General features: G+C 42.7%; 1 protein-coding gene and 1 long non-coding RNA gene across 6 annotated transcripts in view; one reads left to right on the forward strand and one right to left on the reverse strand.

Moving 5' to 3' along the window:
- Positions 1–27,338, forward strand: part of TCF20 (transcription factor 20) — a 288,990-nt gene that overhangs the window by 186,517 nt on the left and 75,135 nt on the right. The window contains exon 1 of one of the 5 annotated variants that reach the window (XM_053251698.1): positions 9,738–10,004. The exons of 2 other annotated variants lie outside the window; for them this stretch is intronic. The gene's annotated coding sequence lies outside the window, so the exon portion shown is untranslated. Of the gene's footprint in view, positions 1–9,737; positions 10,005–27,338 lie in introns of those variants that run through there. 2 more of the 5 variants (XM_053251697.1, XM_053251693.1) reach the window with 2 other exon arrangements.
- On the reverse strand, positions 906–9,765 carry LOC128325853 (uncharacterized). The gene is made up of 2 exons (XR_008307683.1): positions 9,574–9,765; positions 906–1,149 (listed from the first exon to the last, which is right to left on the reverse strand). It is a non-coding gene; the product is annotated as an uncharacterized LOC128325853 (long non-coding RNA).

A 27,338-nucleotide genomic window follows, 5' to 3' on the forward strand; every position in this document is an offset into this window, starting at 1 on the left:
TTTAAATCTCATGATCCTTGTACCACTCCCTGTGGCTACTGTACAAGCAGTACAAATACAGACACCATGCAACCAACTGCTCTTTTGCCAGACATAGGATAAGATAGCAGTCTTCATTTCCTTATTACAATCACAATATTTAACTAGCTTCAAAGCCAAGTAGGAATAAAGCTTGCAAGGTTTCATTCATTCATTGCTCTGTTGTGGGAAGCCAATAATCAGAATGGTCTACACAAGACAGTTGTTTTGGTACCCACGTGATGGGAACAAGCTTTTTGTAAGGAGAGGGCCACATGGACAAGGAAGAATAGAAACCACAACTGGAAGTTTTCAGAAACCAACCCCAGCAGTTCTCTGGTAGCACTACAAGGGGAAACAGGAGATGTGGGTTTGTGCCTTGCCACAGGGATATATTGAAGTGATCATTACAAGCAAAGTTTGCTTGCTGTTGGATGTTCTGCCAGCAACAGTTTTAGATGCAGAGGTGGGTAACAGGAGTAGAATCCAAACCTTGCTCAATAGAGCAACTTATTGATTGTAGAGCTCCTTTTGCAGACAGAAGCTGAGCTCATGTTGGGGCCACAATAGGCCCTCAGGATCCCATTTCCATGACACATAGGGAAAGGTAAAAGGACTAATGGTCTACTTTAAGCAGCTCTTTGACTCAGGATGCTTCTCTTTTTGCCCAACCCTTCATCCTCCTTCTGTACATGCAATACCTTCCTCATGTAACCTTGGTTGATTGTCAGTACCTGCTGGGGTTCTCTCCTATTCTCTTGTTATCAGCCCTCCACCTCATGAAGTCCTCTTGGCTTAGAACCCGTGGAGGGTGTCAGGAAGATGTTAAGCTGCTGGGACCCATCCCTATCTTGCTGACATTACAGATCTAAGTGGCAAGATCAAAATGGCCAAGATGCAACCCCCCTTTATTTTGTAGAGCAACAGGGTTAACAGATGCAGCTCTCCACAATGCTTGGTCTCCACAATGCTTGGTCTGACCCAATGCTGGGTCTGCCATGTGTGCTCTGGAAAGGCAGAAGAGTCCTCAGCAAAAGTGGCAATCAAAAGGAAACAGATGTCACTACTCCTGATGTGGTAGGCCTTGCTTGTGGTCTGCATGGCATAGTGTTTGGAAACATCATTGGATGCCTGTAAAGAAGCAAGACATGGGGATTACAATGAGTGAAGATTAGCAGCTGGAACAGATAGTACCAATAACTGGGTGCTTGGCAACTGAGTGATTGAGAGAATTTGCTGTTACTAAGGTACTCTACATTCTGCATGCCTCAGCTCAGCTCTCAGCATTCCATCATCTCATGTGGCCTACATTTGGCAGTCATCATAGGAAGCTGCCTTATACTGATTCACACCATTGGCCCACCTAGCTTAGTACTGTCTACTCTGATGGGCAGCAGCATGGCTTCAGAGAGGAGTCTTTCTCAGCCCTGACTGAGATGTTGGGGATTGAACCTGAGACCTTCTGCATGCAAAGCAGATACTCTGGATTGGGCTATAGCCCCATGCCCGTCAGTTAATATTTTGGGGAATACAGTATAATGTTGTCAATAGGGCAATGAAGTACCATATAGGACTCTCAATGAGCTGAGATGCATGTGGGTAATTATTTCTGTGATGACCGCAGGGCATCTAGTTCAATCCCCGGATTGAAGACAGGATACTTGATGTTTAAAATACCTTAGCATTATCCAGTTTTTACCCGAAAGCTTAAAGAATGAAGATTTCATATTCTCCCTGGACAGTGTATTCCATTGATGAACCTTTGTTAGGATTTCCAACCAGAGTCCTCAACCTACCTTTCTGCAATGCAACCCACTGCTGCTTTGTGATCAGTTGTTCTGCCACCAGGCCTGATATTCTTTTTATTATTTGGACATTATCAATGTATCCCTTCATTCCCCCCCTCTGCCCCCAGGCAAAACACAACCAGCCCCTCCAGCCTTGCCCTATGGCCTGCAGTTATCTCTGTAGTCCTTGAAAGCCTTTCCATCCCACGAACCTCTTTTCTGAATTTATTTTTATTTATTTATTTATTTAACATATTTTTATACCACCTAAAACTTATGTCTCTGGGCGGTTCACAACCAGATAAAAACAAAGATAAAACGTTAGTTAAAAACAAAACAAAACAGAATTTAAAACACAGCAATTTAAAAACAATTTTAAAAAGCAATACTTTAAAAACAACATTAAAACAATTAAAACAATATCAGTTAAAAGCCTGGTTGAACAGATGTGTCTATAAAGACTTTTTAAAAATTGTCAAAGATGGGGAGGCTCTTATTTCACTAGGGAGCACATTCCAAAGCCTCGGGGCAGCCACGGATAAGGCCCATCCCTGAGTAGCCGCCAGACGAGCCGGTGGCAAAAGCAGACCTCTCCTGATGATCTCAGTGGGTGGTGGGGTTCATGAGGAAGAAGACGTTCTCTTAAATACCCAGGGCCCAAGCTGTTTAGAGCTTTATAGGTTATGACCAGCACCTTGTATTTTGCCTGGAAACATACCAGCAGCCAGTGTAACTCCTTCAATACGAGAGTAATATGGTCTCTCCTAGATGACCTAGAGACCAGCCTGGCTGCTGCATTCTGGACCAACTGTAGTTTCTGGACTACGTACAAGGGCAGCCCCACATAAAGCACATTGCAGTAATCCAGTCTGGAGGTTACCAGCAGATGTACCACTGTTTTGAGGTCGTCTGTCTCAAGAAACGGGCGCAGCTGGCGTATCAGCTGAAGCTGATAGAAGGCACTTCTTGCCACTGCCTCAACCTGGGACACCAGGGAGAGACTTGGATCCAGAAGCACCCCTAGATTGCGTACCTGTTCCTTCTGGGGAAGTGTGACCCCATCCAGAACAGACCCCATCCAGATCAAAATCGTCTCTCGAGTTTTGACCCCGCACAATGAGTACCTCCGTCTTATCTGGATTTTGGTTGAATATGTCAACCAAAGTTGAAAATAGTACAAATAAGGTCTTGCCAGTGCTGAGTAGTGGGTGCAGTGATTACTTTCCAGATCTTAAGGCACACATCCTCAAAGTGAACGTCAGACTCATATTTTTAAAACAAATGTGTTTTATCCAATGTATCTATTCTGCTTTCTAACCTGCTCTAATTCTCAAATACACACAAATAGCATGAGAGAAGCTCAAATGTGCTCTTACAGCATAATATTATGCAATTTCCTCAGAAGGCCCCCTTTGTTCAGTGGAACTCACTCCCTAGTAAGTACGTTGAGGTTTGTAGCCTTAGTGTTGTGTATGAAAATGCCCTTTGATATGAATGTTTTCATTAATATTAACATGCCATTGACTTTAGTTCTGCTGCCTAGGTCATCACTGTACATGCATAGAATTTCCGCCCCCAGCTCACCTCCCCCATCATACTGCCTGCCTTTATGTATTGTTATAAGGGAACATGAGTGATGGATCTGGCATGGGACTGTAACCTCATACTAATGGTATTTGTAAAGCTGGTCTAGCCAGTTGCCACCCCCCTCCCCATGCAAAATTATTGTACGATCTTTGGAACACTACTTTTTTCATTTTGTATTTTATTTGGTTAGTCGAGCCAACTGACTGAGTTGTATCCTAACTTCTAAAAAGGTCTTTCAGCTGTCTAAAACATGCCTCCCTCCACTAAATCTGCCCCTATCCCTTTAACATGTTTGCTGTGCAGAAATTAGCAAGTAAAGCATTTAATGGCATGGAGCTAAACAAGATCATTGCTAATTACTGTAGATCAAACTGCTGTTAGAGGGACAGCTGCAGAAGCTGGTTCAAAAGTCTATAACCCTTCTTCTAAAGTCTTTATAGTTCTTCCTGGTATTGTATACCTTGAAATTCTGCAAGTAAAATGTGTACCTTTTCAATAAAGTTGTACATGAGGAGCACTATACTTATAAAAGCCCCACAATATGTATTTCTAATTTGTGCCTAGTTGAGTCATTGTTTCCTCTAAATGTGATGGTTAAGAAATTTTGGAATAGTGAATTGTAGCCTTGTTGGTCCATTGGGAGAGAGAAATCAAAAGCCAGTTAACACCTCCATTAGGGCAAATTAAAATGTCCTGAAGAGTATAAAAGCTTGCTCTTCTTGGGCAAACTTTCACATTCTCTAGAACTTGTCTTTAAATTGGATGTTATTTACTTCCTTACTTACCTTTTGTATACCACTTTTCAACAAAAATGTTCTCAAAAGATGGTCCTCCGTCCCTCAAAGGGCTCACAGTCTAAAAAGAAACACCAGCAACAGCCACTGGAGGAGTGCTGTGCTGGGGCTGAATAGGGCCAATTGCTTCCCCCCTGCTAAATATAAGAGAATCACCACTTTGAAAGTTGACTCTTTGCCTAGTTCAGGGTTTCTTAACCTTGGGCCCCCAGATGTTGTTAGACTACAACTCCCATCATCCTCAGCCACAAAGGCCATGTCTGTGGATGATGGGAGTTGTAGTCCAACAACATCTGGGGGCCCAAGGTTAAGAAACCATGGCCTAGTTAGTAAAAATAAAGGTAAAGTGTGCTGTTGAGTTGGTGTCGATGCTTGGCGACCACAGAGCCCTGTGGTTTTCTTTGATAGAACACAGGAGCAGTTTACCATTGCCATCTCCCACCACACAGTATGAGATGATGCCTTTCAGCATCTTCCTATATCGCTGCTGCCCGATATAGGTGTTTCCCATAGTCTGGGAAACATACCAGTGGGGATTCGAACTGGCAGCCTCTGGCTTGCTAGGGGATGCAAAACAACAAGAGGTGGAGAGAGAAAGTTGGACATAATGGAAAGCCCCAACGTAAGCATTTTGTAACAGTCTTGATATGGAGTGCAACAGGTTTTATGCAGACTTGCTGGCTCCGTGACGGAGCCAACGGGGGCTGAGGAGCTCGGGGGCCATGTGGCCCCCGGAAGCCCCAGTACACCCTGCGCGAGCACGCAGGGCATACTGGGGAGACCCCTGGAGCTGGGAGGCGGCTTTTTGCCTCCCCTCTGGGGGGTCTACTCATGAGTAGCCATGGCACGGAGCCATGCCACAGCTACTCATGATCAGAGAGCCCAGTTTTGCGGAGCACTCGCTCCGCAAACCTGGGCTAAGGGCAGGGGTACTTGAGCAGGTTAACCGCTGGAGAACCACTGGGCTCGCAGCCGAGCCCGGTGGTTCTCACGATTGGGGAGAAATTGGGCTAGGCTTTCCTAGCCCAATTTCCCGCCGATCTGTCAGACTAGCCCCAATATCTAGCGGCCAGGTGCAGGGGCATAGCTAGGGGAATGCGGGCAGGGGCGTAACGAGGCTGGAGTGGGCCCAGAGACAAAATTTTAAAATGGGCCCCTCGCTGATACACACACACTCACTTCACATGTGACTTGCCTCTGGGGGGCCCCTCGAGGCATGGGGGCCCCCAGGCAGCCGCCTCCCCTTGCCTAATAGTAGTTACACCCCTGAATGCTGGCCTGTGTTCACCCCTCTCTCTGGCTGCTCCTCTGAGTGAGGGAGATAAAGAAAATAGGGAGGAGTGGAGCTGGGGGGCCCTCAGGAGTTGGGGCCTGTGGGTTCTTTTAACCCTTTCACTCAATTATAGCTACACCTCTGGTCAGGTGCCTGTGTTATTTTGTTTAACAACCAGCCTAAAAAAGAATTATGGGGAATTTGAAAGCTTACTTACTAAATTGTGACATTTCTATTAGCTTTAATAAAGGTATTACCCTTTTTTTAGGCATGAAATGATAGGCAAGTTGGTCTTAGTGATTGGAAAAAAATCTCCAGGCCCTTGCTCCTGTAACTTTAACAACAGCTTGATTTGCAATCATCAGCAGAAGATAAGTCTTGGGAACCACTGCCTGAAAGCTCATGTCAATAGGACTCCATTACAGGATCACTACCATATATGCATGTATATAATTGCTTTATATTAGCAAAAATAACATAATAAAAGTTATGGTCATTAACACCTGCTCAGAATTCTGAATTAATAGCCCTGCATTAAATGAAATCTCATTACTCAATAAAATCTCAATATCTTACGTGATGAGCTGGACAATCTGGGTTAAATGAAAGGGTTAAAACTTGCTCTGCAGCAAGGGAAGTTCCCCAGCTGTTTTCATTCACTCACAGAGATTGCAATGAAAGAAGGAGTTAAGCTCCAGCTGAGTGTGATGCCTCATCAAGAAGATAAGCCAGGACTTCCCCCCCTCCCTGCTTCCCCTTTTTAATATTTCTAATGCTCTTTGAGTAGCTATAAAGTCTGAATAGGGAATCTCTCTATCTTAAAAACAATAGATATAAGCTACATTTTCCTGCATAGTGTGTTGACAAGCTGCTACCAATAGAAACCTAAGCATTTAATTTTGTTTTTTTATTTCTGTTAATCTTGTTTTATAAGGTCATTTATTATGGTAACAGAGATATAGAAAAATAGAGCAGGGCTCTATTTAAGTACAATCTTCTCTATTGTAGGTGCTATAGAATCCTAAAGACAAGAGTATGGTTTAAAGCTTATTTTCCAATGTGGCAGTAGGTGATCTTGTTCTCTAAAATAGGTCACCTGGATATCTCTCTTGTAGTGCTCTTTTCAGTTCTGGCATGATTCTAGGAGTATACTGACTACTCAGAGTCTGTAAATGATGATTATTGAAAGAAAAGACCAGTATTTTTCTCTCTCTAGAAAAGCACTGAGAAATCTAGACGCCTCTAAAACAGTATATTCTAAAACTAGAATATATGTTTTGATGGAGCAAAACTTTAAGGCAAATGAAGGTTAAGGGGGATTTTTCCTTTCTATAGAGATATTTGATGGAGTTGGGGAAAAATGTTGCATATTGTAACCTGGCATTCAGGCACATACAAGTGAAATTTTTGGAGTTTACTCTAATGGTTTAGTAATCTTTCTTGCTAGGGAAAAATTGGATTTTGATATTTGGTTCTTAACTATTCAAGTGCCTTTTAATATTGTATAACCACAGGAGCTCAGTGAAATGTTCATGTTGAATTTTCAGTACTTGGTGATATAGAGAAACCTTTCTTCTACTCTTCATGAGGTTATTCTAAAACTAATGTGGTATTTAGAATCACTTGTTTATACTTTGGTTAACATTTTTTTAAATTTCAAAACACTTAAAATGTGTGCACACCTTTCTGTAAAAAAGTTCCAACTCAGCATTGTCTCTAAAAAAAGACAATATGAAAAAATGAGATTCTCAATAATTGCATTTTTGTATATTACTAACTAGGGATGCTTCTAATGATTCAGATAATGGAGATTTATTGACTTGCTGGCCTCTTCTGCTGTGCTGGGGACAGTCCTTGCCAGCAAGCTATAAATTTTGGGTGAGAAAATTTTCACTGTTCTGACATCTGTTGGAGGAACAGGCTGCTTCTCAGTTCAGTTCCTGGTGGCTTTTCCTTTTGTTAAAGCAAACATCCCAACTAATTTTATTCGTATTAATGGCTTCTGCATTTCTGCTGCTATGTATACTTAGGTGGTGGTAAGCTCCACTGAAGTCAGCAAGACCTGAATGTTAAGGGACTGAGAGGATTGGATAAAATGGCTTATAGAAATGTGTATGTGATATCTGAGACCTATTTCAAACAATAGGTCAAATCCTTACTGCCTAGTTTAAGAGAATCCTGTTGCCAGTATACTTATAAACGTCGGGCCTCTCCAACTACTTCTGCAGAATATTTGTAGATATCATCTGTTATATTTTGTTCTTTGCCCTTCCAATTAACTTATGAACTGAATGTGAAATCTGCACTGGAATTGTGCAAGAGGACTGTGATGTCTGGATGCAGGAGACTGGTACTAGAAAGAAAGTATTTATGTCTTCCTAGGTGGGGGGAAACTTGTCTCCTGCTAAAGTACAATACTGGTCCATTGTTAACCAGTATAACTTAATTTGTGATGAGGTAAAGTGTGTGCTTTCACCCATAGCTTGATTTTGTTATGAGGTAAGCTATGCTTTACCTTAACAATTTTTTTGGAAGAAAAGCCAGAAGTCATGTCCCTGGATGCACTGAGTGCATAATTTTCCAAGAGAGGCACTTGAGAGGTGTACACACAAAACCTTGGACAGTTATAGTAGGTGGTCTAGTCTACAGCCTAATCTTTGCTGAATTGATTATTTAGCCTACAGCCAATAGCTACTCCCAGAATAGATTTGAAATAAGTGGTTAGGTTACAGAATCTTGGAAGATCTGCATTATTTCAGTGATCTGGAAAACTTGGGACAATATGCTTGGCAATAGTGTATTTATTAGGTCATCATATTAAACATTCATGGTAAATGAAAGAAAGTGGGCTGATTCTGGCTTGAGGACTGTTTTCAGGCCTTCATAACTTGCTATGCTCTTATTTGAGTCAATTTTGAGAATTGGGTTTGAAATATCCCTCTTCTTGCATAAACTCTCTTGTTTTATATTGTAGAGATTTACTGTGTTCTGGGAGTATTTGGAAGGGAGGTGTGTGAGCAGTGGGTAGTGCTGTGAATAAGCTGATGCGGGAGGCCGAAAATATGAATATTTGTTTGGACCAATTAATAAGGAGCTTGCACTGAGGATTCCTGTCTTTTATAGCTGCATAATAGGGTGAGACTAGCCAAATGCATTTGTTTTTATTTACCATAGTGTGACTGTAGTGGGAGAAATCTTACCTGCTGATCTCTTGCCCTTTTATGCAATAATGAAGAAGCAGGCATCGTTGGCAAAGGTTTTGCCTTGCCAAAACATTACTGGTTTGCTTCTGGCAGTTGAAAGGGGAGCTGCTAGTAGGATGTTAGTGCTTCAGACATAGCTAGTGAGTATGATCAGCAGGTGAGTAATAAGGGCTGAGAAGCTTGAGTAGGGCCAGTTCCAGGTTGGGGGTGGAGGAATGAGCCCTTAACCTGCAGAAGGAAAGGTGCACAAACCAAGAACTGAAATTGCTTTCTCCAGGGTGCTCCTGCATTAGAACAGTGGCCCTATTCCAATGGTGGGCCTGTTGCCAATGTTCCGATGCCTGGCAAATCTCAAATGGTGCCACCCTTTGGAACCAGCCTGTAACCTGATGTGCTCCAAGCCTTTCAATTGACTTTGACAGAGTTCTGGTTACATTACTGGTTAGAGCATTGGATGGGAAACAATAGCTTCTGCTTGCAGGCTGCAACCCCATCCAACAGCTTTGCAAATACCATGTTGACTCCGTCATAAGTCGCATTTAGTTTAGGGGGTTTTCTCTGAGGAAAGTGTGCAGTGCAGAGGGATTGTAGCCTTAGATATAATGTGGGAGGGATGTGTAGAGATGACAACTTTGACTGAAGCTATTCCTAGAAACTCTCTTCCCTAATATTTTTCACTATCACTTTCAGTATCAAAGTATTAACATCTCCAGGAGTGCTTAAGTCATTTGGGAACTGATGCTGATTTCTGAAGACTTCAGGTCAATCCTAGAGGATTGGCAACTCTGAATGTAGAGCCTGTTACATTCCCTTCTCTACGGGCGTGCGTGTGCCTGGAAGTGGGCTGGGCCACTGTGTGGTTTTTCTTGCAGCCCTAGGCTGTAGTCGGAAGGAAGCCACAGGGATCTTACTGTCACTTTCGCTGGTGCCCGCCTCCCAGCTCTAGGTGAGGCATGCTCTGCCACTGTCTCTTTAAATGAACGCGTGGTAGAGGGAGGCGCCTCCGGTCCATTTCTCTGCGCCTTTGAGCCGTGGTGGAGAGGGGGAGGGAGCGCGCGCGACCCGCACGCACGCGCCTCTTTCCCACCCTGCTCGGCTGCCGCCCCGCGCTCCTCCCTTTTGCGCGCGCTGCCTCCGCCGCACCGCCATTGGCTGAGCTGTATCAGCTGACCCTGTGTTATTTCCTGTGTGTGTGAGGGGAGAATGGAGAGAGAAACCTCCGAGCCACCGCCGCGGAGCCGCCCCCCGCCCGAAGTGGATCCCCGACGGCCCCCGCGACACTGAGAGACCGCGCTGGCTCCGCGCTCCCCCTTGGGGGCGCGGGGAGAAGAACGAGGCTTAGGTAATGACTTCCGTACGCCTGCAGTCCTCTCGCGGGCCCCGATGGAAGGGGCGGGCGCGCGTCTGAGGCGGGGAGGGAAGAGGAGGAGATGGGGTGCCAGGCGGCCCCTGGGCCGCAGGATCCGTGCCCCTCCCCCAGCCCGGCTGCCTGCGAGGGAGGCTTATAAATGCGCACGGCGGGGGAAAGGAAGGAGGGAAATGCCCAGGTTGGGGTAGTCCTCAGAAAACTCGCCTGTGGTCTGGCTAATTCTGTTGCCCTGCAGAGGTGCTTTTTAAGCCTTTCAACACCCCCACCACCACCCTTTTGCCTTAGCCCTCCTTGCAGGGGCGTATTTGTGCGCACTGGGGACCAAGAGGGAAGCACAATAGGGAACCAAAGTGTTTAAAAGTGGGTGGTGAAACGGCCCCTTTTCTTGAACACCTGAAGAATGAAGGAGTCGCACTTTTCTCTTTCTGTGGTGAAATTGTGTTTCCTGAAGTCCAGGCAACTGGAGATTCTTCGAGGAGTGGAAAAGCATCCTGTCCTTGGCAGTGGCTAGAATTCTTATTTGGGATCACTTCTTGCCCTAGAAGCTGCTGCATTTGTTCAGTTTTTGTGTGTGCTCCCCTATGACACGTGGGGGCTGGGGAGGGATGAAAGGGAGCAGAGAATACTGAAGCTCATTGATACAGTAGTAGGTAGGTTCTTCTACCATTGTGTTATTCAACATCTACTCTGTCTTTTAAACGTGCCAATGTAACCAGACTGTTCACTCCAACTCCAATTTTATGAAAACCTTTTCCATTGTATTATCAGGATGTAAACTAGTCTCAGCTTCAGCTGCTTCATCATGACTCTTCCAGTACATGACTAAGATCGGTGAGATTATACACTTTGTGTTACTCTGAACAAACAAGAAGGCCCAGACTTCTGGGGGTGAGGGTGCAGGGCTGAGAAAAGGACCTCAGAAACTAGGATCAGTAGAATTTCTTTGTCTGCATTCACATGAGCAAATGTAAATCTCATGATAAACTCGTTTATTATTAACATAGAAGCAAATACTTCATGCACTATTTATCGTGCAGAAACACTGTAATAGTAAACAGATCGTTTCAGGGTATTCCTGATTGTTATGGGTATCAGTTTAGGCTTTTGTAAAGCTGTAGCCATATATTGGAAGTAGTTGCAAAAATATTTTCAAGAAATAGTAGTTGGAAAATTTTGATATTTCTGTTTCCTAGTAAAACAGGTTTGTTAAATGAGAATAACTAATCATCTTTACGTGAACATCATTTGCATTTTTTTGAACCTTGTTATCCAGTGTCTATTATTATTATTATTATTATTATTATTATTATTATTATTATTACATTTATATCCCGCTCTTCCTCCAAGGAGCCCAGAGCGGTGTACTACATAAGTTTCTCTTTCACAACAACCCTGTGAAGTAGGCTAGGCTGAGAGAGAAGTGACTGGCCCAGAGTCACCCAGCTAGTATGGCTGAATGGGGATTTGAACTCGGGTCTCCCTGGTCCTAGTCCAGTACTCTAATCACTACACCACGCTGGCTTTCATATTACCAGTTACTGTAATATTACATGTAACATGTAATATTACATGTAACATGTAATATTACATATTACAGTAACTAGTATTAGTAGTAATATTAGTAGTAACTAATATTACCAGTTGCATGTGGCAAGAATGCTTAGGTGGTAGTTGGTTTCAAAACAAAAACATAACCTACCTAGAGTATAGCTAACCCTTGTAGTAATTAGTATGAGAAATTGATTGGGGAGACCTGGGTTTTCTTTCTGGTCACCTATGAAGCTGACTTGGTGACTGATCCATAATCGCCATCAACCTTTGGTCCAAGATGATTATTAGGACAAAATGAAATAACCTTAACATATGCCAGGATTGCACGACTTTGGCCCTCCAGCTGCTGTTGGACTAAAATTCCCATCATCCCTGGCTATTGGCCACTGGCTGGGATGATAGGAGTTGTAGTACAACAGTGTATGGAGGGCTGAAGTTGTGCACTTCTGATCTATACTATTTTGAACTCATTGTCCAAGGGTACAAGATACAACTGTGAAAATTAGCTGTCTTTGGACTTGCTATTTTGTCTGTGTTCAGAAAACATGCAACTGGACAGAATTAGCTCCCCATATTGGGATTATCTTTGATTATTTCTGTGACTTTGTTTTCTGGCACTCCAACAGCTCTAGTTTGTGGTGAGAGACTGAGATTAATTTTAATGCCTGTTTGCTACTACAAAAAGTGGTGAATTTTAGCTTTTTGTGTTCTGGGATTCATATATCTTGTTTGTCTAACCTGATAGTTCCAAAGACATTTAACAATATCCGAATATTGCAAGTCCTCTCTACTTTGGGTGTTGTGTCAAGATCAGGCATGCCTGTCCTTTTTGCGGGGGACTGACAGTGTGTTCTGCACTGTGCGAGAGTCTCTCTAATTCTCTCTCACAAGGTTTTACTTGTCAGTAAGTGTTGGTCCTATTTGGCAGTGAGGTCTTCCTCCTTGAGGAAAGAGTTCCTCATGTGGAATATAGGAAAAGGATCATGGCCATTTTGGAGCATATAAAACCGCCCTGCTGGATCAGGCCCAAAGCCCATCTAGTCCAGCATCCTGTTTCGCACAGTGGCCCATCAGATGCCGCTGGAAGCCACAGGCAGGAGTTGAGGGCATGCCCTCTCTCCTGGTGTTACTCCCCTGCAACTGGTACTCAGAGGCATCCTGCCTTTGAGGCTGGAAGTGGCCTTTAGCCCTCCAACGAGTAGCTGATGATAGACCTCTTCTCCATGAAGTTATGGAGGAGAGGTCTATCATCAGGCAAATGTAGGAGAACAATACAGTGAAATGCATATGAAGTGCATATGGTGTTTCTGCTGAGTAGATCTTGACCAGGGTATTACATGCAAAACCCACAGAGAAGTGTGGAATATAATTTTCCTTCCCACTAGCAGTTATGTCTACTCTAGAAGTATAGGAGAAGGCAACACTTGTCCATTCACGCAGGAGCTTGTACACCAACCTCTGTATGCACAGAAACCTCTGGATGACTGTTGCAGTTATGTAAGATACTGTTACAGCTGTGGTGAGCCTGTGCCAGCGGTGTTGCCTCCAACACTCCTTGGCAGCATCGGTTGTCTTCAGACAGCAGGTGGTGGTGGCAGTGCAGTTGAGAGGGCTGGAAGATGTGTTGTAGCAACTGCTAGAGTTGTAGCTGCTACAGCTGGCTGTGGACTTCTGATTCTCAATCACTGATTTGAATTGTCTCTAAGAAATTGGTGTCTTCGTACCTATCTTCCTATGCTGTGAGAATACATTTTGGTGTCCAGTATCCTGTTAATACTGTAGAATTACTACTGTTTGGAATAACAAGCTATATGTAATTGTCTGTTTGGTTTTCTCAGTATTAAAACATTTAGAAGCATAGCATTAAATCAGTTCATTTGTTTAAAACATTAGATTCCTGCAGTGACTTATACAACTTCTTTCCCCACTGTGAATGAAGTTGATTGGCTGCAGGTGTCTCATGTCCAGTAGAAAGTGTTGGTTTTCACAGCCTTCTAAAAAGCTCCCCTTGGTATTCACACACACACTGGGAGTGTGCAGTTGTTTGCATGGAGGGCCCTTAACATGAATGAACAAATGGATACATGCTGAAAAGATGAATAAGTGCTGAACCTGTGGTTGCCACTTGTCAGGAGTGTGGCTAGTAGTCATACTAGTGTGTGGCCAATAGTCATGATTCTGCTTTCCTCGCCATGTATTCTTTGAATATGTGGAGGATGGCTTCAGAACCAGTACTACTTAATGCTTACTCTGATATTTTGAATCTTTCATGCTTTCAATTCCTTTTCATCTTAAACCTTTTGTGTGTGATCTCTGTAAGGTTCTACACAAATTCTCTGCCTGATAAGAGTCAACTCCGGCAACATTCTTGTGCAGGGCTGCACAACTTCACTTCATGTAGATCAGGGATTCTCAACATTGGGTCCCCAGATGTTCTCGGACTTCAGCTCCCATAATCCCCAACCCCAGTGGCCTTTGGTTGGGGATTATGGGAGTTGAAGTCCAATAACATCTGGGGACCCAATGTTGAGAATCCCTGATGTAGATGCTGGACTACAACTCCCATAATACTTGACTATTGGTCACTGTGCCTAGGAATGATGGGGGTTGTAGTCCAAAAATAGCTGGAGAGCTGAAGTTGTGCATCCCTGTTCTAGAACTTTAGTCAACACTCTCCCTTGGCTATCTGCACATACCTGTCGGGAGGTGAGGCAAGTGCTTTCCTGCTTGGTTCTTTTGACCAGTGCAGTAGCATTAGCTCAGGGAACTTTTAAAAGTTTTTCTTTAGTTAACTTCAGCAACTGTCTTTGTTGCTTGTTGTTTTCATATTCTTACTTGAAATTTGTCGAGCAAGGAGCTGTAATCTGTTAGGACATCCTTTAAAAAAGCACTGCCATTCTCTGATCAGCTCATGGAATGCAGACCAGGAGTACGGAGGAAAATTCCTGTTTTGGCCCCTCTGCCAGTGAATACAGAGGGAATCTTTGAAATGCTGGTCCCTCTGTATCCAGATTTCAACCCTGGTCCTGTTGCAGTGCCTGCATTCTGCTGCTCTTAGTTCTTTCTTTTTTTGTACTCGCATTTCTCTTTGTTCTGAGCTAGAGTGTGTTTTGCTAGTTAATTTCATATTTCCCTCCAAAGCTTATAAATAGTAGCATGTGATTATAACAGTCATGAATAGTAGTTCTGTATTGAATTGGTCAGTTCTTATTTTGTTGAATGTATTCCCCTTGCTCTGGAGCATTGGGGACTGCCATATCTAGATGAAGGATAGATTTGTTTCAATCAAGACAATATTTAAATGGCAAAAGTAATATGAATAAAGTCAATTCTTTCCATTTTATTTCCTAAATAAAATATGCACACTAATTGGTTATTATAAATATAAGAAATATTGTTTTGATGTGCTTCATTTTGGTAACCAGGCTTTGCATCTCTGCACTGTTTTGTTACCACATTAAAGAGATTTCTTTTTATTTTTTACCCATTAAAGGGATTTCTCCCAAATACTTGCAGAATTGTCTGTTATCTTTAGCCATGCTAGGTTGAGATATTGATAGATGGGTGTTGGCTGGAATCAATACCAGGTGATGTTTCTTTGCAGTGTTCTTTCCTGTTTAATTCTGCCCCCTCTCCTTTCTCATAAAACTGCCCTGTACTACTTCCTGCCCCCCACCCCCCAAGTAGGGTAGTTCAGTATTCTCCTAAGACAGAAGGGTAAATGCCTGTATTCTTTGGTTAGTAAAGCAGGGTGGATTGATTTAAATCACCAAGAGAACCTTAATTTAAATAATTGATTTAAATCAAGTTTCCCACTGAAACAATGGTGCACATCTAATCACTAAAACATGTTAATTTATAACTCAGTAGAGGATTTACAACATTTAGCACAGCGTACTTCATCCAAAATTGTTTAGATAACTTGATTTCTATTAATTTAGGAAATGGTACACACCAACTCGATGGCAAAACTTTATTTATTTAATACATTTGTATACTGCCGAAAATGCAAGTCTCTGGGCAGTTTACAACAAAACAATAAAAACAGATAAAAGATAAAACATAACAATTAAAATTTAAAATGTTAAAACTATTAAAACACAATTAAAACAATATCTAATTAAAAGCCTGGGTAAACAAATGCATCTTGACAGACTTTTAAAAAATGGTAAGAGATGGGAATGCTCTTATTTCAGCAGGAAGTGAGTTCCAAAGATCTCAGTGAGTGGTGTGGTTCATAGCGAAGAAGGTGTTCTCTTAAATACCCAGGGCCCAAGATGTTTAGGGCTTTATAGGTAACTAGTATTTTTAAGCCCGTAATAATAACGGGCGCTAGCCTTCCCCCCCACCTTTATGCGTTCTTCATCTCCTTTTCCTTTTTGTGTGTGTGTGTGTGTGTTTGTTTGTGTCCCTGGTGTTGTCTCCCCCCCCCTCTGTTTGTTGCTCACTTTCTTTTTGTCTTTGTTTTCCTCCGCCGTTGGACTACAATTCCCATTGCTTTCAGAGAAGAAGCGAGGAGCTCCTCTCTATGCTATGCTGCTGCCCAGACTGTTGTAATGGATGCAAATGACGCAACAGGCGTCCTTCGCGTCCATACCGGCAGTCTGCGCAGAGGCTTACCACAGGGAGAAGCTCTTTTTGTGAGCTCTTCAGTTATTCTCGGTGGAGTTTTTTTTAATTGTTTTTGTTTTTGGACGATTGCTGCGGGCTGCAGTGGGCAAGTTGGGTTTGGGCAGCTGGTTGGGTGGGAGGGCGATAGGCAGGGGCGGCGCAATGTTCAAGGGCGTTCTTGTTTGTTCATTTTGTGGGGGGGGATGCGGGGAAGTTGTTTTTCAGCTTCTTGGAGGGTGGGTGAGCGGGCAGTATTGCTCTGCTGTATGCCGTTCTGGTCGGCGTGGCAGGCCTCGTTGGTGGCTTTGCCGCCACCTCGCCCAGCTTCCCTGTTCTCTGTTTTGTTTTCTGGCCGCCGCCATTGGCCCCAGCTTTTTCGGGGCGGCCGCCTCTGGCCGTCTCGTCCTGCCGCCACTAATGGCCGAGGCGGCGGCTCTGCCGCCGCCTCGGCCAGTCTCCCCCTTCCCCGCATTCCCGGCTTCTTTGGCCGTTTTTGGCCGCCCAACATGGCCGCTGGGTGCTGGCGGCCGTGTCTCTCTTGGACTGTTCTGAGCATGCGCTCCGCGCATGCTCAGAACAGTCGAGGCACGAACGCACGCTTGGTGTCCGTCTACGGACGGACACCAAGCGTTTTATTAGAGAGGATAACCAAAACCTTGTACTCTGCTTGGAAACTTACCGGCAGCCAGTGTAGATGTTTTAAGATAGGAGTGATATGGTTTCTCCGAGATGACCCAGAGACCAACCTGACTGCCGCATTCTGGACCAACTGCTGTTTCCAGACTATGTACAAATGCAGCCCCACATAGAGTACATTGCAGTAATCAAGTCTGGAGGTGACCAGCAGATGTACTACTGTTCTGAGGTCGTTTATCTCAGCTGGCATATCAGCTGAAGCTGATAAAAGACACCTCTGGCCATTGCCTCAACCTGGGACATGAGGGAGAGGTTTGTGTCCAGAAGCACCCCCAGACTGCGTACTTGTTCCTTCTTGGGAAGTGTGACCCCCATCCAGAATTGGCAGAACAAAATCATCTCCCAAGTTCCTACCCCGCACAATAAGTACCTCTGTCTTATCTGGATTCAGCCTCAGCTTGTTACCTCTCATCCAGTCCATCACTGCCTCCAGGCAGGCATTTAGGGAGGTTATGCCACCATCTGATGTCGACAGGGAGAAAAAGATTTGTGTGTCATCAGCATACTGATAACACCCTGCACCAAATCTTCTGATGATCTCTCCCAGCGGTTTCATGTAGATGTTAAACATCAGAGACAATATGGAGCCCTGAGGAACACTATACCAAAGTCAAGTTTTTGAAGAACAGTCCCCGAGGGACACCATCTGGAATCTTCCCAAGAGGTAAGAGTGGAACCACTGCAAAGCAGTGCCTCCCACCCCCAACCAGCTCAGACCCTCCAGAAGGATACTATGGTTGATAGTATCAAAAGCTGCTGAGAGGTCCAAAAGGACCAGCAAAGTCACACTACCTCTGTCAATTCCCAATTGGAGATCATCCATCAGGTTGACCAAGGCAGTCTCCACTCCATAGCCCTCCTGAAAGCCAGTCTGAAACAGTTCTAGATAATCAGTTTCCTCCAAGACTGCCTGGAGTTGGGAGGCCACCACCCTCTCAATTTCCTTGCCCAACTACAGAAGGTTGGAGACAGGCCTATAGTTGTTCAACTCTGAGGAATCCAATGCAGGCTTCTTCTGAAGTGGTCTGATTGCCTCCTTAAGGCAAGGAGGCATCCTGCCCTCCCTCAGAGAAGCATTTATGATCTCTACTAGGCCTTCTACAACAGCTTCACTGCCAGATAGTATTAGCTATATGGGGCAAGGGTAAAGAGATCAGGTGGTAGGCCACATCGCTCCAAGCAGCTTATTCACATCCTCACAAGTCTCAAACTGAAACTGATCCAGCCTGACCACATAAGAGGAGTCATTGGACACCTCTGATTCAGACACTGCAGTAATCGTGGGTTCTAAATCCAAGTCGGCCTGAATATGAGAGATTTTATCCACACAAAAATCATTAAACCTGTCACAGCGGGTAATAGATGGTTCCAAATTCTGATTCAAGGGAGGAGGGGAACATACCCAGAATGTTGGGGGCAATATGCTAAATCATTGTAAACTGCTTAGAGAGCTCCGGCTATAAAGCGGTATATAAATGTAAGTGCTATTGCTATTGCTATTGCTATACTAGCCCTCTCACAATCCTGAAAAACTCCGCTGTATGTGAATTTGCGGATGCAATATGGGCTGAAAAGAATCGCTTTGCCACCTGTATTGCCAGAGCATAGATCTTCAGATGTGCTCTATGTTGTAATCACTGTTCCCTCTAAGACGTGTGTGCGCTCACAAGTTATTGGATGTCCACTCAGTTCATTTTAGATCCTGCTCAGGTTGAATCAGGAAGGCCCCATTCTGAATGCACGTGCGCACACACTGCCTTGACACTTCCACCCAGAACAAAATTCATTCTGCACAGAGATGAGAAAAATTAGAGGGACAACTGGTTGTAATCTGTCAGATTTGAGTCTTGCTCCACTTGCGCTCCAGTTGTCTACCTTGCCGCTTCAGCCTCCGTATTTCTTTCGTATACCAAGGGGCCAATTTTGAAGCGGTTCAGAGAGGACGCTTAGGAGCGATCGTGTCTACTGCCTTGCTGAGTTTGCTGCTCCAATCCTGCACCAGGGCATCAACAGGATCACCAGCAGAACAAACACTAAATCTCTCCAAGGCTTCTTGGAACCCTATTGGATCCAATAATCTTCTTGGGCAGACAATTGTAATGGGCCCCTTGTGCCTGCGAAGGTGGGGTGTGACTGGGTCCAACCTTAATCAGATGGTGGTCCGTCCATGACAATGGGGAAATTACAGGAGTGACTTATGGAACACCACCCTGATAGAGTGAAAGACCAGATCAAATATGTGACCTGCAATGTGCGTCAGCCCCAAGACCCTTTGGGATAGGCCCATAGTTGTCATGGCCACTATGAACTCCTGAGCTGCCCCAGACAAACTGGTCCCAAAGTGGACATTGAAGTCCCCCAGCACCACAAGCCTGGGGGACTCCAACACCAAACTGGAGACCAAGTCTGTCTGTTTAGTTAGGGACTCCATCGGGCAGTGGGGCGATCGGTACACCAACAGAAGTCCCAGTCTATCCCTGGTCCCCAAACTTAGATACACACATTCAAACCCCTGCTAACTTGGCAAAGAGGCACCTTTTAATGTGGTGATTCTCTTTATTTAGCAGGGGGAGAGTAACTGGCCCTATCCACCCCCAGCACAGTACCTCCAGTGACTGTTGCTGGTGTCTGTCTTATGTTTCTTCTTAGATTGTGAGCCCTTTGGGGACAGGGTTCCATCTTATTTGTTTATTTCTCTGTGTAAACTGCCCTGAGCCATTTTTGGAAGGGCGGTATAGAAATCGAATACATAAATAATAAATAAATAATAAATAAATAATATGGTCAGACACTTCCACAGGGATCCTAGTTGAGGGAGATGGTCTTATAGACCACAGCCACTCCCTGCCCATGTTCCTCACCTGCTCCTCAACTGAGTACCTTGGAGGGAGTAGCTGGGACCAGACTGGGCCACCCCAACCAAGTCTCTGTAATACATACCAGGTTGGCACCTTCATCCAGAATCAAATCATGGATGGTTTCCGACTTATTCTGGACAGACCTTTACTTTTACATAATATCAGGTTTTTATATAATGGATACCTTTACTCATTACCTGTGTCAAGCTGCCATGCATCTCCTTGTTGTCCTGCTGACACTTGATAAGTTTTCCTTTTTGAATTTCTTCAAAATATCCTCAGAGGGGGTCTCTTTTATACCCAGCTTTTCTCTGGCAAAGTGTGGGGCAATACAGGAAATGTGAATTGAATATGGCCTTCCCTTTTAATTCCACTGTGTTTCTACTACGGTTGAACCTCTATATTTGCATGGTTCCATTCTGGGCTGCAGCTGTGGATATGGAAACTACGAATATTGATTAATTGATCCTATGGGATTGCGGGGGTTAGGTTCTCACTTGGCAGAAAATGGGCTGAAAATTGGCCAAATTTCGTGTGTGTGTGTGGGGGGAGCATCTTACCGTGCTCTGCTGCTCCCCTTGTTTCCCCAGATTGGCTGAAAATCGGCATCTCCCCCATTTATTTATTTTTTTACAAGGACGGGAGCCATTTTGTTGCTTTATCAAAAATGATGAATATGTGAGGTTGGCATGTTTGTATTTCCTTTTTTTTTAATGGTATGCCAAGGTTGGGTGTCTTCTTCCTGACCGCAGATATGCAAATCTATGCATGAAGAATCCATGGATAACGAGGTCCACCTGTACTCTCCCTGTTTTCCTGTACTGTCTCTCTTAACTAACTTCTTTGCCTGCCCTTGGCTCAGCTCTACCACCACATAAACTTGGAACACTTCACAACAATCCTGTCCAGCCTTTGACTTTGCAAATATGACTTTAGTTTGTTTAGAGACTGACAGCCTAAATGAAGTGTTGGTGCAACAAGAGAAGCACTGGTGCTTCTGAAAAGTTGTTAACTTGTCTCCACTGCTGGTGCAGTGGTGGGTACCAGTGGTCCTTCTAATTTTTTTCATCTGTGTGCGGAACGAGTTTTGTCCTGGGCGGCAGTATCCAGACAGTGTGTGCACATGTGCATTCAGAACGGGGCCTTCCTGATTCAACCTGAGTTGGATCTAAAATTAACTGAGCGGACATAAAAAAACTTGTGAGCGCACATACATGTGCATGCCTTAGAGGAAACAGTGTTGGGTACAAATTGCAACAACTTTCCTTTCTCCGGGAAGCACTCTGTGCCACCTAAAAGTATGATTCTGAGGGTTGTGCGGCCCTTGGCAACAGATTTTGGGTGGCACAGAGGGCTTCTGGGGACTAACTTGGGACTGGGCAGGCCAGAACCATTTTCATGAGATGAAACTAAAATGAATGCTCATGTTTGAGAGGTAGTTCAGTGTGTAGTAAGGAGTCAGAGTGTTAGTGTAGGAGACAGGGTGTTAGTATAGCATGTTTGTGATGGGATTTAATTTTACCATTTTTTGAAATGAGAACTTGAAATTAAGTTTTATTTACATTTTAAAAATCTGAGTTAAATAACATGTTTAAAAATTGATTTTTATCTACCATCAGTAAAGTCAATCATATTTATAATTATAGTACTGTCTTTGAGACAGTTATCAGGTAAAGTTACTAGGTATAAAATAGGAGTAAAAGGCTTCTCAGAGGAATCAGTGAATGACAGTTGTGATCACTTATTAGTTTGACCCCTGTATCAAGCCATAATATATGAACTACTGTGTTGAATAACAGGCAAAGATGAATTTCTTCAGTTCTTTCTTTACAAGAGAAAGTAGTCTTTCACAAGGGGATGTATCATCATAAATTCACTTGAGATTTTTCAAATTTTGATTTAAAGCAGTTACTGCAAAACTTTGAAAGCCACCCTGAGGCTATTGTGAAAGGCAGGATGTAAATTGAATGACTAACTTTCACTTTAAATGAGAATATTAAACTTATAGCTGAAACCTCAAAAAATAAAAACTGATTTAAATTTGTGTGTGTGTGCGTGCATCAATTTCTGTTCATTTAAGAGAACCAGGAATTTTAGTAGTGTGGAGTTGGCTCCCATAAGGACATCTGTTTGGGATGATAAAACATAGAACATTACTATATGTTGGTGGAAATAAGCAAACTTATTTTCTTGGAGTGATTGGCTGATAGCTTGCTTGGATATACAGAAACTCAACAGAATTATACAGTTGCATATATAATTAATGTTCATATTTGCAGCTCCATTGCTGCTTTCTTCAAGTACGTCTCTGTAAGCTACAGTTCAACCATAACTTAAAGCCACTATCCCATGCACACTTACCTGAGAGTAAGCCCTGTTGAACACAGTGGGACTTAACTTCTGAATAAACATGCATAAGATTGTGTTACAAGTCTGCAAAATCTTCCACTGAAGCTATATTAAGAGTAAAAGTGTACGGTATGCTTTTACTCAACTTTTTTTGCTTTTCCCTCAAGCATGGGTAGTGCATTGTGAACACTGGTCTAAATATATTTTATTGATTCTGTGAATGTTAAAATAGATCAGCATGGTTGTCTGAGTCTGGTCTATATGAAGAGATGAAATTTATAAACAACTTAAATTGTATAGAACTGCAGGATGTTCTTTCAGAATGGGGCAAGGAAGACAATTTTGTTGCATGCATATCATTAAAATCAACAGTTTTCGAAAAGCTATCTGCTAAATACTTTGTCGTTGTTGATATGCCAAAAGGATTCTTTTTTCTGCAACTGTCAAAAGTAAACATTTATTTAAAGTATTATTTTTTAAAAAAAAACCAGATTGAGCTAAGAAATGCAAGTAAATATAAAATAGTACAAGTTATTTGGAATATAGAGCAAATACTGTGAACAGTTAATGCATTAAGGTGGTGGATTTATGTATAATGGGACAAAGCATTATTTCTGAATTGTTAAATGTTTCTGTTGAAAATACACAGCACTGTACAATAAAATCAAATGTCATGAAGTTGAAACCATTCAAGTACCTCCCAACTATACAACAGTAGTAATATGAACCCCAAATCAGCAGACCAACAACAGGGACAACTTAAAAGTTTTCGTTAAAATGGCAAAAACTATTCTTAGGAGGAGAGCTTCCCTTATCAGGAAGCTCCAGAGCAGGTGTAACTATTGTGAACACCTTGATGTGTATTCCCACCAAGCTTAACCTTTAAAAAGGGGACAGGGAGCAATTTCTCTGTTACCCTCAGAGGATGGGAAGGAGTATTTAGTAAAATATATTTTAATGTATGCAAGGCTGCTTCTTGGGGGGTGGCTTGACATCTGTGTGAGCTGCTTTCCTGCCTGTGCCCTGAGAGGTGTGCTGCTACTCAAACGTAGGTAAAGGTAAAATGTGCCGTCGAGTCAGTGTTGATTCCTGGCGACCACAGAGCCCTGTGGTTTTCTTTGGTAGAATGTAGGAGGGGTTTACCATTGCCTCGTCCCGTGCAGTATGAAATGATGCCTTTCAGCATCTTCCTATATTGCTGCTGCTGCCCGATATAGGTGTTTCCCATAGCCTGTGGTCCTGGGGATTATCATTTGGCCTTTTGAAGGCACTGAGGTTTAGCAATGACCCCATGATAGTGATGGTGGCCCACCAGGTTGTTCTGAGCTTTACATGTAATAATCAGCACATTTAATTGGGCCTGGATGCTTATAGGAAGCTTGTGCAGGTGAACAAGACTGTGTAATGTATTACTTGATAACCTGAAGAATTCTTCCCAGTTGCAGATTTCAAATTGTCTTTAAAGGACTTCTTCCCCCACTCCAAGCACAGGAAAATCTGAAAAGAGCCATTGTAGCCAGTTTTATCTTCCAAAGGACTTTGGTGAAATACACTTGCCTTGTTATTTTCTCTAACGAAGGTTTCATGAACTCCTGAAATATGCAGCCAGCATGTTTTAAGTGTACAAGAAACCTTATTTCTGTACAGTGAGTGACAAGTCAATGCAACTTGCTGTCTCTATGCTCTATGTCTCTATGCTGTCTCTAGTAGTGTTCTTCATTGCAAGGTCTGGGAGCCAGTGGCAACTCTCATTGGCCCTAAGCACAGTACCTGGACTAATTGTTTGTTAGGACTATGCAAAGTTTCAGGCTTTTAGGCCTGGGCACTGCCTCCCTTTGCTCTATGCACTGCTGTACTTTGCTTCTTTAAGAGAAACAGAGTCCTCTTGAATCCAATTTTGGGAGGTGCAGATGGAGTCCTTTCCTAGCACTTTTCCCCATAAAGCTCTGTAGAGAAGATGCTGGGGAGAATGACACTTTCTAGTGCTCTGTACCTTCTAAATGTTGCTGGATTGCAATAGGGCTCCGTGCCCCTTACAGGGTTCTCCTGCCTCTATGAAAAGTGCAGCACTACAAGGAGATCAGCATGATGGGAAATGTCTCTCACATTGAAGAGTGGTTTTTTGCTAAAGTGGCCCCCATTTGAAAAATAGTGAGAATCACTTGTCTCTAGAATATTGTATACACTAAAAAGTGCAGATTAACACATTTACTAATTATTGATATCTATCTTTCATGAAGTACTGTGCTTTCTAAATGAGCAAATAGATTGATAAAGGTGTGGAAAGCTCTGTACCAAACTAATTTTGTGTTGAAATACCTCCAGTCAACAGAATGCAGCTGTGTTGTTCCTCATCCTGTTCAATGTATTTTCTGTGCCTTATAGTCTTTCTGCATGCTGTTAGTGCTAAAGAAGTGTCTTGTGTATTCTTGACACTTGCACCACACCCTTTTTGAACTCATTCCAAATGTTCAAACTGCAGTCTTTAATGAATTCTTACAGGAGCCTGAACACTATCTATATATGCCAGGAGGTATTGTATTGGGGATAGCTGCAAAACAAACAGTAATTCAAAGCATTCAATACTGGAAAACATTCTAGGTTCTTAGAAGTAACCGACTCAAACACTTCTAACAGCATAAAATTTCTTCATAATTAAACCACCTTGCTTCCTAAGGTGCATTTTTATATCAAGGGATGATTGTGCCATGTGATTATCATGGTGTTTTCAGATAGCTGGTTGTAGTAAATAAATGACAGGGATGGATATCATTCTTACTGACCTTAGCTGCTCCTTCAACATCAGCTTTGGGAAACATGTTTGCTATTGAGCACCACTGAAAATTCAATATAGTGGGATGTAACTAATCTGCATACAATTAATACCTTCACTGGTTTTGAAAGGACATAATGAACCCCTGGGTATTTTGAGTGGCTACTCTGTACTTCCTATGCAATCACTAATCGAATGAGAGGAGAACTGATCTTTTGGTGAAGATCAGCAGATATGGCTAAGATCCCTATTACTACAAAAGTAGCAATGGGATTAGAGGTCATGGTTCTTCTTTAAAAAAACAACGAATCCCTTTGAGAAGGGATTTGAGAAAATTTTTAGTACCACCTGAGGATTGCTTTACATATTGCAATTTTGGATCCATATTGGTATGTTTGGCCTTATGTAATATGTGAAGCCTCAGAGTATGATTCTTCTAATTTTCTATCCCTGCTATCACCTGTAGTATGTTATACTAACTCTCAGTGTTGTAAATCATATGTTTATCCCAGAAACTCTGGAATACATAGTGTGTTAATTTGCCTTATTTAGTTCCACCTAAATAGCAGGAAACAAAGGATCAGTTTGATTTCACACTATGAGTATTTGAATTGATCTAACTTTGTCGTGTGAGTGTTCCTAACTCACGATATTGCAGCCAATCTTTTAAAATTGTTTGCAGTCATAAACAAAACTAGGAACTGGACCTATAGTGATGATCTGACAGCATTGTTATACTGTTTGTTTTCCACCTATAGGAATATAGGAACCTGCCATAGGAACCTGATTCTCTTTATTTAGCAGGGGGAGAGTTACTGGCCCTATCCAGCACAGGACCTCCAGTGACTGTTGCTGGTGTCTGTCTTATGTTTCTTTTAGATTGTGAGCCCTTTGGGGACAGGGATCCATCTTTCTTATTTCTCTCTCTCTCTCTCTCTCTCTCTCTCTCTCTCTCTCTCTCTTTCTGTGTAAACCACCCTGAGCCCTTTTTGGAAGGGTGGTATAGAAATTGAATTAATAATAATAATAATAATAATAATAAAATTAATTAATATACTGAATCAGACCATTGGTCTATCTAGCTCAGTATTATCTTCACAGACTGGCAGCAGCTTCTCCAAAGTTGCAGGCAGTAATCTCTCTCAGTCCTATTTTGGAGAAGCCAGGGAGGGAACTCGAAACCTTCTGCTCTTCCAAGAGCTTCTCCATGCCCTGAGGGGAATATCTTACAGTGTTCACACTTCTAGTCTTCCATTCATATGCAGCCAGGGCAGACCCTGCTTAGCTAAGGGGACAAGTCATGCTTGCTACCACAAGACCAACTCTCCTCTTCTGTCATTAAAATGATCATGTGAACTCAAATCTACAATACATATGAGAAAAGATCATTGTTATAGATGAATCATCGACCTGATCCTTTCCTGCAACACAGTTAACATGGAAGATCTAGTGCCCTGTGAGAGAGAATCAGAAGAAAGACACCATCACATACATGTTCTTATTGTATATTACTAATACTGTGAGTTGCTTTGGGGATCAAAAAGTAGTATACAAATCTAATAAATCCAGTATAAACCATGGTTTGTTTAGCTAACCATAGTTTTGTGTGCCATTTTAACCCGAGCCTGCCTAGAAATCAAGAACTGAAACCTGAGTTTATTCTAACTGTGGCTTCCTGTTATGTGTGAATTCAGAGATCATTGATAAACCACAGTTAGGACCATTGTTCCACCTGAAGAGGCTGCTGTACTGTGAAGTCAACTTATGAATCTGAGACCTGAGCAGATGAGAAACAAGCAGCTCTAAACTTTTGTTTTATCCGTATGGAAGCTCAAAATATGATATAGGTTACCACAAACCATGGCATTGTGTTGTCTGAACCCAGCCATTGTCTGGATCATGTCTCAAATTCTGAAGGAGGGGTGTACCTTTCCTTATGGTACTTACTGATTTGGTTTTTATATTTCAAAGTTGAGGAGTAATGGTTGAGTGGGGTATAGGGTCCAAGAAGGGAAAAGGCCTTTTGCACCAGGCAAAAGTACTTCACTATACTTATCATGCTACATAAGCACACATAGAATATGTGTGTGATAGCAATATATCTGATAACAAATGCTTCTGTCTTTAATAGACAAACTAGTGTTTAGGACTGGATATTGAATATCTGGGATTGGATACTGAGAGTAAGAGTTGTTGAATGCTAGAACGCTTCAGTAGTGTAAACAGTAAACTTGCAGTCTTATACAAATGGCTTGCCCATGCCATGATAAGAGATTCAATATTCTGAGACTTCTTTGTAAGGAAGAGGGTAATAGAGTGCTGTTCTATATGTGCAACTTTAGGAATAGATTATTAGTACACATTTTTATTCTGTACTGGTTAATTTATAGTTTGCTACAAAAATCATGGAGTCTTGTGTTTCTGATAGCATTATTGCAATTTAGCAGTAAATTTATTACGGTCCTTAGA

The sequence above is a fragment of the Hemicordylus capensis genome, chromosome 5 (assembly GCF_027244095.1).
Source record: "Hemicordylus capensis ecotype Gifberg chromosome 5, rHemCap1.1.pri, whole genome shotgun sequence".
Lineage (NCBI taxonomy): Eukaryota > Metazoa > Chordata > Lepidosauria > Squamata > Cordylidae > Hemicordylus > Hemicordylus capensis.